The 12,254-nt window shown below is 41.6% G+C and overlaps 1 protein-coding gene across 1 annotated transcript in view; it reads left to right on the top strand.

The window, feature by feature from the left end:
- CDC73 (cell division cycle 73) overlaps window positions 1–12,254 on the top strand; it is a 113,347-nt gene that overhangs the window by 17,708 nt on the left and 83,385 nt on the right. The window lies entirely within an intron of this gene.

The raw sequence follows: 12,254 nt of genomic DNA, 5'->3' as shown, positions 1-12,254 counted from the left end.
ATTTATTCATATCCTAACACTCTTCAGAAGACACACTTTTTTTCTTTTTTAGCTTTTTAGTCTTGCTTAACGTCATAAAATGACACCAGAGTCTATAAAGTATGAAAACCCCAAATGTTTTATCTTGCCCTGCTCCTACAGCTGTTAAGTCTTCTAGTTCAGTAAGGTACCAATGTTTTGCATGGTAAGTCTTAGGCCAGTACAATCCCTCCTCCTCCAGTCTGATTTGAGACTGGATTCAATGATTCGGATCAGCCCTGAACTGGGATGATCTGGGCACAACCCACAAATCCGAAAAAAAGAAAAAAAGAAAAATTGTGTTTCTAATACCATTCCATATATGAGAAATAAATGGGGGGGGGGGGAATACAAAGATCACAAAAAACCTCTGAAATAGAAAATAAATAACAATTTTAAGATTGTAAAACATAAACTGAAAACCAGAAAGTATTCCTCCTCCAACTTCCCATCCTCTCCTTCCATGGTTCCATTTCTCTATTCTTTTTCTCGCATTTTCTTGGTTCGCCCCATCTATCACAACTACAGTGGTACCTCTAGTTACGAACTTAATTTGTTCCAGAGGTCCGTTCTTAACATGAAAATGTTCTTAACTAGAGGTGTGCACACAATTTCCATTCTCATCCTCAAAGTTCTCAACTCGAGGTAACTCTTCCAGGTTAGTGGAGTTTGTAACCTGAAGCGTTTGTAACCTGAGGCGTTTGTAACTCGAGGTTTTGTTGTTTAGTCGTGTCCGACTCTTCATGACCCCATGGACCAGAGCACGCCAGGCACTCCTGTCTTCCACTGTCTCCCGCAGTTTGGTCAAACTCATGTTTGTAGCTTCGAGAACACTATCCAACCATCTCGTCCTCTGTCGTCCCCTTCTCTTTGTGCCCTCCATCTTTCCCAACATCAGGGTCTTTTCCAGGGAGTCTTCTCTTCTCATGAGGTGGCCAAAGTATTGGAGCCTCAGCTTCAGGATCTGTCCTTCCAGTGAGCACTCAGGGCTGATTTCCTTCAGAATGGAGAGGTTTGATCTTCTTGCAGTCCATGGGACTCTCAAGAGTCTCCTCCAGCACCATAATTCAAAAGCATCAATTCTTCAGTGATCAGCCTTCTTTATGGTCCAGCTCTCACTTCCATACATCACTACTGGGAAAACCATAGCTTTTACTATACGGACCTTTGTCAGCAAGGTGATGTCTCTGCTTTTTAAGATGTTGTCTAGGTTTGTCATTTTTTTTTTCCCAGGAAGCAGGCATCTTTTAATTTCGCAGCTGCTGTCACCATCTGCAGTGATCACGGAGCCCAAGAAAGTAAAATCTCTCACTGTTTCCATTTCTTCCTCTTCTATTTGTACTCGTATACACTGTACTCATATACACATTAGTTTTTTCTTACCATGCTGAAAATCTTACCATCCTGCTGGGTTAATTGTTTGTTTATAATACTTTTTCATATATTCAGTAAAAATATCCAGTTTTTTATATATCCAGTTTCTTATATTTTTTCATCATTTTGATTTATTATAGTGGTCATCCCTGCTAACTCTGCATACTCTAACAGTTTAATATGCCATTCTTTTGTTGGGATCTTGTCTGTTTTCCATTTTGGGGCTAGTAATACGCATGCAGCTGTTGTCGCATAGAGGAACAAGTTTCTCTCTTTTTTAGTCACTTCTGTTGTTATTAACCCCAGCAGGATACGCTTCTGGGTTTTTAGAGAAGGGTTTTTTAAGCATTTTTTTTTTAGTTCATTATGGATCATTTCCCAGTAGTTTTTAATTATACTACAGTACATGCCCACCACATGTGGTAAAATGATCCCTCTGCTGTCTTACATTTCCAGCAATTGCCCGTTGATGACCCACAAATCCTGATCACATTGCAAGAGGGGGAAAAAACAGAAATTCCATTGACTTGCCTTGGGAAGCCAAAATGGCTATATTTTGCTCCCCTCCCCCCCATAGGTGCATGAAATTTGGAGATATGGTAATTCATCAATAAGGGATTAACACTTCAAAGTTTCAGATGCTGGAGTAAACATGATTAAGATCAGGCTGCACAGCCAGCAGCAGAAACGCCATGCTATTTATTTATATGGCGTGAGCGTTATATTTTATGTTCACGAACCTTTTCTACAAGGTATCATTAACTACTGACAATTTCTTTTGTCTATTTTTTCCCCTTTTGTCTACTGTTAACAGTATGTTATGAAAAATGAATTTCACACTGTCCCTGCAAGTACATTTCAGACTACACTGAGTTCACGGTTTTCAAGAGTTGGCCATTTTTTTGCCAGTGCACATCTCAAAATTACATAGAAAATGTATGATATGTTTTAACAAGCTACTGTACAAAAGCCTGACGACAACAGCAATACCTTCTCTGTGATCTGAACTGAAAAGGCTTGTTCCAAACTGTGACTCAGTGGAGGTGTGGTGACATGACATAGGCCTGGCACATACCTGTTGGGAAAGGTTGCAGAGGAGGAATCTCTGCCAAGTGTTTTAGAAGAGTGGCTACTTGACTCGATGTGCAAACAAATATGCACATGTTGAATTTTGATGATTGTGGGTGCAGAAAGAATAAAGCAGGATGTTGGTTTTATGTAACACTGGAACCAGGATTTCATAGATTTGGTCATGAAGTTCCAGGTGCTTTCTTCTCTGTCTCATCTTGAGCATGATTTCTTCCTTGTTGGGAATTGTATGAGTTTGGTTTTGTTTGCCTCTGATTTTAAAACAAATCCTGTTATTCTTCTAAACTGACTGTGTTCTTGAAGGTAAATATTAAAACTCTACTACCTGCAGTGATGGGGCGCGGGTGGTGCTGTGGGTTAAACCACAGACCCTAGGACTTGCCAATCAGAAGGTCAGCGGTTTGAATCCCCGCAATGGGGTGAGCTCCCGTTGCTTGGTCCCAGCTCCTGCCCACCTAGCAGTTTGAAAGCACGTCAAAGTGCAAGTAGATAAATAGGTACCGCTCCGGCGGGAAGGTAAACGGTGTTTCCGTGCGCTGCTCTGGTTCTCCAGAAGCGGCTACGTCATGCTGGCCACATGACCCGGAAGCTGTACACCAGCTCCCTCGGCCAATAAAGCGAGATGAGTACCGCAACCCCAGAGTCGGTCACAGCTGGACCAAATGATCAGGGGTCCCTTTACCTTTACCTTTACCTGCAGTGATGCAGCATTGGCTTTCAAACAGTGCAAACAGAGTGACATTCTTTTTTAACAACAACAGTGTTCATGAACTGAACACTGTTGTTGTTGTTGTTGTTGTTGTTGTTTTGTTGTTGTTGTTGTTAAAAAAGAATGTCATTCTATTTGCACTGTTTGAAAGCCAGTCTGAACACTGGGGAAATCTCTGGGGGACTATTGCTGTGTCTGTGAGATGTGGCTTTGAATTTAAATGCCAGTATGCTGTAGGGATTAGAGTGTCAGTTTAGGAACAGAGAGACCAGGGTTCAAATCCCCACACAACCATGAAGCTCACTTGGTGACCTAGGGACAGTCACTGCCTCTCAGCCTAACCTACCTCAGGGGATTAAATGTGGAAGTGTGTGTGGGGGGGGGGGGACATGTATGCTATGTTGAGCTCCTTGAAGAAAAGGTGGAATACAATTGCAATAAAATGAAAATAAAAAATGAATTGTTTAGTACATATTTAGATTAGTACATATGAAGCTGTGGTTTTGCCAGGATCTATGACATTGAGGTCTTGCCACTCTAATCACAGTATCGAAAACAAAATGTATGCCAAAGAGCAAGCTATGCTGCTCATGCCAAGCCACAGGAGTTTGAAATATTAACATGTTGGTTCAGATATCCTGGCAGCAATGTCTACAATTTAAAGACCATGTTCTGAAGAAGGAATGTTGTAGGGTCCTTGATATAATTCTCAGTATTGGCTACCTAAATATCCTGTTTTTGGTAGATGTGTATTTTACCTTAAACTAAGACTGCTGTGGCAGGACGCGGGTGGTGCTGTGGGTTAAACCACAGAGCCTAGGACTTGCCGATCATAAGGCCAGCGGTTCGAATCCCCGCAACGGGGTCAGCTCCCGTTGCTAGGTCCCAGCTCCTGCAAACCTAGCAGTTTGAAAGCACATCAAAGTGCAAGTAGGTAAATAAGTACCGCTCCAGTGGGAAGGTAAATGGTGTTTCCATGCGCTGCTCTGGTTTATGACTTAAAACATGGGAGAGTGGAAGTTGGATCAGGACCAACTGATAAATCAGTCTGGTTTGTAGATCATAGGCCACTGTTCTTAACTGTTCTTTCATGATAGCAACAGAAGGATGCTCCTCCCTCTTAATTTAGACTTGACATGGGGAAGATCCATGGTTTTTGATTTGGAAAGTAAGTTCCCTAGTTATTATTCTGTGCTACTTAGCCCCTGGCCACCTATTTTCTACTTGGTGGACTCTTGTTTCTAGTAAAAAGAAAATTCTATAAAGCTGAAGTATGCCCACCCCTGACTTAAACTGTTAGTAGAACAGGATGTTTTAAATGTTTGGGGCAAAGGTTTTGAAAGTAAGCTGAAATTGCTTTGCACAAAATGTACCAGTACATGGTAGGTTGCCTGCAATGTGTCCCTTATTTGGTAACATCTAGTGACAGGCTCATCAAATGATGAGAATGTGCACTGAAATACTGCTATAATGATGGACTACAAGTTGGGAAGTGTTGGGCGCTGCTTGCGTCAGTATATCCACATTATTTCTGACAAACGTTATGGTGGCGTCTTATAGCAGGAATATATCATAAGCAGTCCTGGAAAAGGGGCAAAGCAGGACAGGTTTTTTGTGGGTAAAGGGGGTACTAACAGCCAGTGAAGTGCCCATTATGATATGGGCAACCATAAGCATAGTTAATGTTAAGCACGAATGAACTGCATGCCGGTGATCACTTCTCAATTGTGAGTGGCAGTGGTTGCTGCTCATGGTTTAGTGAAAGACAAACCATAAGTTGGGTTCAGCTGGCAGAACAAGCAAAGAGTGGGGATATTGAACAAGGTGTGTTTACACCCTCAAATTACTTAGAATTTGGACGCTATAAAGCTACTAATGTATGAAATATATTTGTAGAGAAAAATAAAAAAATGATCAACACTGATCAACACTGTGTTCCTCTTTTCCTTTTCTTTTTGTATTGTTGCTTTTCCTCTTTCTATTACTAGCCTTTGCTCCTAATTCCATTATTGAATATTTGGGCCTTCAGGTATTAGTAGGGGTATACACACGTTATTCATGGCTCTCTAGGGCAGTTCCCTTTAGAATTTGATCATTGTAGCTTTATCCAAATTCTTACCCTTGAATACTAGCCTTCATTCTTTTCATTTGTTAACTGGAACATTTCAGATGACCTCTAACACACCCGCAACATTTTCTTTCTCGTTTCAGTAAGCTTAACCTTGTTTCGCTGCAGTGCCTGCCAGTGAGTTAGTTTGTTCAAAGAGAACTTCATTCTCAAAGCAGTCTCTGTAGTAGCTAATAATGCAAGAATTCTGAATTCTCAAAAGGCCGCCCTTATAGTGAAGGTGCTGGGTTGCCTTTTAAGATGCTGAGGTTTTTTTCAAATCCACTTTGTAGGTCTGCATCTCAAAGCTCTAAGGATACAAAAGAAGAATCCCCTTTCTTCTCCTCACAGACAGTTTTCTGAATGAGCACTAGATGGTGGTCTTGTTCCACACATGATAAAATTATTCGCTTGATGGAGTCTGAGAACCAAAGGAATCAATGTGCACTTGGAGCTCTAAGAATGATTTTTCCTGCTGTGAGCTCATTCCAATGACAAATTTCAATAATGTTAACATGTCCAACATTTTGAGTTAGGAGTCTTATGCATGTTTAGATCGAGGCGATTTGACGACCAGGGGAAAAAATTCAATTTAAATCATTGCTATAAATTAAGTTTTCCAATCAGTATATATCCTGAATAAAGTACATGAATTAGTTGCTTAAGCAATGAAAGCATATTGGTATGACACTAAATAGTCTTTATTTCACCTAGGAATCCACAAATTCTGACTACTAGCACTAACCAGCTTGTGGTCCTCAAGCAATTTAATATTTACATTTCAAAACAGATATCTGTTTCACCAGGCTATGAATAACTCAACTTTTATTTTGGTCATGGGTTTTGAGGCTTTGCCCAACCCAGATATTTTGGACTATAACTCCCATCATTCCTTGCCATTGGCCATGCTGATTGGGAATGCTGGGAATTGAAGGCCGACATCATTTTGAGAGGCACAAATTACCCATCCCTGATTAGATTTATGAGTACATGAAATGACTTTATGGAGATTTTAAGAAGCAGTAACCTGTTGGTATCTTGAAGACTGAACATTTTAAAGGGAAAAAATGGTGTTATATATTGTAGTAGATCAAATACGTAGCAAACAGAAAAGTCTTAATCCTGTTTGTAGAATATGTCACACTTTAAAGAAATATAATCTGAATCCTGTATGTAGGGAGGGGAGTAATTTATGTTTATATTTATACCTTAAGCTATAATACTTTTGCAATACTGTTTAGGATGGAAAATAAATAATTAAAACATTAAACAATTTTTAAAAACACATTGAACATAATAAATCAGGTTTGGGGTTTGTTTGTTTTTTAAAAATAGACTGAATTCTGAGCTTTAGAAAGTTAAATATATATTTCAACTTTACAGTGCAGGTTTAGCAAATGAGTTTGCCCATAGGCTTGATTGCAGAAGTGATAAAGCCCAATGGGGGATTTGTATGGCAAAATTTGGTTGGTATTGTGGAACAGCAGAAGTGCAGGATGGGGTTATAAAGTAAAGGACCCCTGGACGGTTAAGTCAAGTCAAAGCCGACTATGGGGTTGTGGTGCTCATCTCGCTTTCAGGCTGAGGGAGCTGCGTTTGTCCACAGACAGCTTTCTGGGTCATGTGGCCAGCATGACTAAACCGCTTCTGGCACAATGGGACACCGTGACAGAAACCAGAGCACACATACCTTCCTGCTACAGCAGTACCTATTTATCTACTTGCACTGGTATGCTTTCGAACTGCTAATTTGGCAGGAGCTGGGACAGAGCAATGGGAGCTCACTCCATCATGGGGATTCGAACCACCAACCTTGAAGTCAGCAAGCCCAAGAGGCTCAGTGGTTTGGACCACAGCGCCATCCGTGTCCTGGATGGGAGTAACAAATTGCAGCTCTTGCTCTTGTCCTCCCCACTTCAAGTGGCATAGGGTGCCCAAAGTGTCCAGCTTTGGTGGCCTAGCTGTTGAAAATACACTTCAGCCTCTCCCTTGCAACACACGAGTGTGCCCTTGCACACAGTTTGGAAGTCAGTGTACTGAACAATTTTGTGTAAGTTGCTACGCTACCACCATCTGTTGCCACGTATGTGTGTACTTACTGAGCATCACTTCATTCTAGGTCTAATTGTCTGGAGCAGATGCTTATTTGTTGCACGTAAATGTGCCCAGGCATAACAGATGGACATTTGTTTGTGTGTGTGTGTGTGTGTGTGTGTGTGTGTGTGATGCTACTACAATAGTGTATTCAACTGAAGAAATGCAAATAGGAGCTTCTCAGCCTACAGGCAATGGAGCACATGTTGGCCTGCCAAGAACTTCTCAAACCACGCAAAGCTTGAGCCTCCTTATTTCCAGCCACTTAAGTATTCTGTGACTTAAGTCAAAGATCTTCCCCCTCCTGCACAGTTACTAGTTGTTGCTGAAGATGCCATCTGACTGTAAGGCCAGAAGTATTGGAAATTGCAGTTTGTGGGAAAGTGGGTGGAATAATGAAATACGATATAGCTTAAAGCAGGTTCATGGTAAGAGAATTTGTTTGGCAATAATAATAATAATTTATTATTTATAACCCGCCCATCTGGCTGAGTCTCCCCAGTCACTATGGGCAACTCCCAATCAATACAGCGTTAAATATTAAAAACTTCCCTGAACAGGGCTGCCTTCAGATGTCTTTTAAAGATAGGATAGCTGCTTATTTCCTTCACATCTGAAGGGAGGGTGTTCCACAGGGTGGGAGCCACTACTGAGAAGGCCCTCTGTCTGGTTCCCTGTAACCTCACTTCTCGCAATGAGCAACTTGTCAGACTTCATTTTAAAGCAGTGCTGAACAGATTATTTGGAAATAAACTGGGCAGAAGTCATGCTCCTGGCCATATGGAAGGAGTGGAGGAGGAGCTGGACGCTGTGCTCAACTTTGCTAAAGTTAATACAAATCATGCTAAACTATTGCTTAGGGTTACATGCGGATGAGCACATGCTTCCAGTTCTGTTGAAGTAATTTCTAGCTCTAGGTTTTGAGTTGAACCTGTCTACAGTACAGAAATAATATCCTAATACAGTAGGTTGCCGTAAGCAGGTACAGTGGTGCCTCGCAAGATGAAATTAATCCGTTCCGCGAGTCTCTTCGTCTTGCGGTTTTTTCGTCTTGCGAAGTACGGCTATTAGCGGCTTAGCGGCTATTAATGGCTTAGCGGCTATTAACGGCTTAGCGGCTTTAAGAAAAAGGAAACAAACTCGCAAGAACTCGCAAGACGTTTCATCTTGTGAAGCAAGCCCATAGGGAAATTCGTCTTGCGAAGCACCTCAAAAAACGGAAAACACTTTCGTCTAGCGAGTTTTTTGTCTTGTGAAGCACGGCTATTAGCGGCTTAGCGGCTATTAACGGCTTAGCGGCTTTAAGAAAAAGGAAACAAACTCGCAAGAACTCGCAAGACATTTCGTCTTGCGAAGCAAGCCCATAGGGAAATTCGTCTTGCGAAGCACCTCAAAAAACGGAAAACTCTTTTGTCTAGCGAGTTTTTCGTCTTGCGAGGCATTTGTCTTGCGGGGCGCCACTGTACAGTGGTACCTCGGGTTACATATGCTTCAGGTTACATACGCTTCAGGTTACAGACTCTGCGAACCCAGAAATAGTGCTTCAGGTTAAGAACTTTGCTTCAGGATGAGAACAGAAATCGTGCTCTGGCAGTGCGGCGGCAGCGGGAGGCCCCATTAGCTAAAGTGGTGCTTCAGGTTAAGAACAGTTTCTGGTTAAGAACGGACCTCCGGAATGAATTAAGTACTTAACCTGAGGTACCACTGTATTGGAATCATTTTGAGGGGGCAAAGCACAACTAAAATAATTCTTTAAACCATTGAGTTAAGAAGCATTTTCCTCATTTTAAAAGAAAACACTAGAAAATTTCAAAAAAGGGCTAAAAAAATACACCATTTCCCCATTTCTCTTTCCCATCTCATTAGCTCCACTGCAGTTAATGTCGGTGCCAAAAGTTGCTTAATCGTGATTGAAGTAGAAGAGCAAAGCTTCTTCAGGGAGGAATCTGAGTGTGCATTCCCAAGGGCTGGCTCTTTGTTTGCTAACTGCAGTAAGCAAGGGAGCTAGCATTATATCTGCACTGGACCTTCTATTAAAAATACAGTTCATTTAGAGTCTTTTAAATGGAGTATAGGCTTGAACTGTCCATTCATTTCTATATCATTCCAGCTGCTTCTGAAGATGACTTTATGCAGCAGACTTGAATGAGATGGTCAGGTTTTGGTTTTTTTAATGGAATTACTATCGCAAGGGGCCCTGGGTTACTCTCGTGTAGTCTTAAAACACACATCAACGTGCAAGACAGACACATTACTAAGAATGTAGCACACTTAGAACTTTGCAGCTTGTGTCTGTTTTTGATGCTTTAATGTTTCCATACTTAATAGGAGAGAACCATTTTGCATTATAAATGTTTTGCAGGGAGCTCTGCTACTGAACACATTCATTATTACTTAGAATTATCGGTAATGGAGGACATCTGTTGTGTACATATGCCATTCAATATGAAGTGCATCTTGAGAGTTGATGTAAATTTGTTAAATATGTGCCCTTTTAAATATGACTGATATTAGCATTATATGCTGCTTTTAAACAGCCTAATATGGTTTACTTATGCTGCCTCATGCTGAGCTCCTTTTAATAGGGTTAACATAGTAATTTTCTTGGTTTGAAAGGCCTATATTATGTTTTTCTTTGTTTTTCTTGCTTCTTACACATTTGTGCACATCCCGAGTTGTGATTTGTCTAGTGTACCTAGCTTTTTATGCTTTAAGGCAAGATCCAATATTAGTCATGTTTGGAGTAGATCCATCGAAATCAATGTACCTAAGTAATTTACAACTAGATTACCAGATTACTAGTATTTTTGCCCTCCATCCTGGTTTATGTGCAAGTTCTCTAGTGTTTTCTTTGCAATGCAAAGGCATCAATCATTTGGCTGCAAGTGTTGCCTTACTATATTCTCTACCCTGCTGCCAGATGGTCAGGATATAGTTTAGTTAAAGGTAAAGGGACCCCTGACCAGTCACGACCGACTCTGGGGTTGCGGCGCTCATCTCGCTTTATTGGCCGAGGGAGCCGGCGTACAGCTTCCGGGTCATGTGGCCAGCATGACTAAGCCGCTTCTGGCGAACCAGAGCAGCACACGGAAACACCGTTTACCTTCCCGCTGGAGCGGTACCTATTTATCTGCTTGCACTTTGACGTGCTTTCGAACTGCTAGGTGGGCAGGAGCTGGGACTGAGCAACAGGAGCTCACCCCGTCGCGGGGATTCGAACCGCCGACCTTCCAATGGGCAAGTCCTAGGCTCTGTGGTTTAACCCACAGCGCCACCCGCATTAGTTACAGAATTTTAAAATCTCTTAAATATATATTCTAGTGGAAACTCCCTTTTTGTGGACGCTCTTGCCTTAATTGTTGGCCACCCGGACTCTGTACGAGAAAGAGCTGTTGATATTCCTGATGGTGGAGAGTAAAGCTTTCAGAAAAAAATATACAGTGGTACCTCTGGATACGAACGGGATCCGTTCCGGAGCCCCGTTCGCATCCTGAAGTAAACGTAACACGTGTCTGCGCGGGTCTCATTTTGCCCCTTCTGCGCATGCGCGTGACGTCATTTTGAGTATGTTTACAGTATGTGCTAAACACCTCCAAGAGATTTTTGAGGAAAGAGAGAAGGGTACTAAATAATCTGCATACATCAAGATTGAGATCTTTCTGTCTCTAATTACTGGAGAGGGGAAGTTTGCATTGGCTAAATAGGCACCAAGTCATTAATATAAAAGTTAAAAAGAGTGGGAGCCAGAATGCAATCTCACTTTACTCCTTGTGACGTTTTAAAATCACCAACCATACCACCCTTTAAACCTACTCTGAGCCTCATTTCTGCGTAGCCGTATACTTTGTGGATCAATAGCGGAAGTCTGCATTTGATATTGGCAATTTGAAATTTCTCCCATCTGTTTCGATTAATAGAGTCAAGTCCCGCAGAAAGATCAATAAAGGCTACATAAGGATTTTTCTTAATGTTCTAGGATATATTTTTATAATATGGTTCATAGTAAAACATTGATCAATGGATAGGTAAGGTAAAGATCCCTGGACAGTTAAGTCCAGTCAAAGGCAACTATGGGGTGCGGCGCTCATCTCGCTTTCAAGCTGAGGGAGTTGGCGTTTGTCCACAGACAGCTTTGCAGGTCATGTGGCCAGCATGACTAAACCGCTTCTGGTGCAACGGAACACCGTGACGGAAACCAGAGTGCACGGAAACTCCGTTTACCTTCCTGCCACAGTGGTACCTATTTATCTACATGCACTGGTATACTTTCAATCTGCAAGGTTGGCAGAAGCTGGGGCAGAGCAATGGGCGCTCACCTCATTGCACAGATTCAAACCGCTGGCCTTCCGACCGGCAAGCTCAGGAGCCTCAGTGGACCACTTTTGCCTTCTCTCTGATGTCTTCTGAAAACTGTACTGTAGGCAGTCTGTCACAATTTGTATTACTCTTTTAAACCGATCAGTATCTACTGATGTTTTATTGATATTTTATTGATAAATATGGGATGACTTCATTATTCTTTATGTTGTAACTCATAGGAGCATTGGGTGGAGTTCATAAAACCTCTTCGCATTTCATGGAGAGAAAGATTATTGTAATTAATTAGAATGTATGCGCTAGTGCTCGTGTAGACACATTTTATCAAATAGATTTATATCCTCTGTTTCCTCCAAAATGAGCCCAGGGTTGCAAGGGTCATTTACATACAAAGGTCACTAACTAAACTTTGCACCTTCCTTTTCCTCCACTTGTACCAAGCTGAAGAAAGGAAACTGTCATCAAGTGTTAAGAGGAGGTTATTTGTCACTAGCTACTTTGTATTTTCTAAGCATTAAAGTCTCTCTTCCTTTAATACATTTGTGC

The sequence above is a fragment of the Podarcis cretensis genome, assembly GCF_951804945.1.
Source record: "Podarcis cretensis genome assembly, chromosome: 6".
Taxonomy (NCBI): Eukaryota; Metazoa; Chordata; class Lepidosauria; order Squamata; family Lacertidae; genus Podarcis; species Podarcis cretensis.
This window is presented reverse-complemented; position numbering and strand designations above follow the sequence as displayed.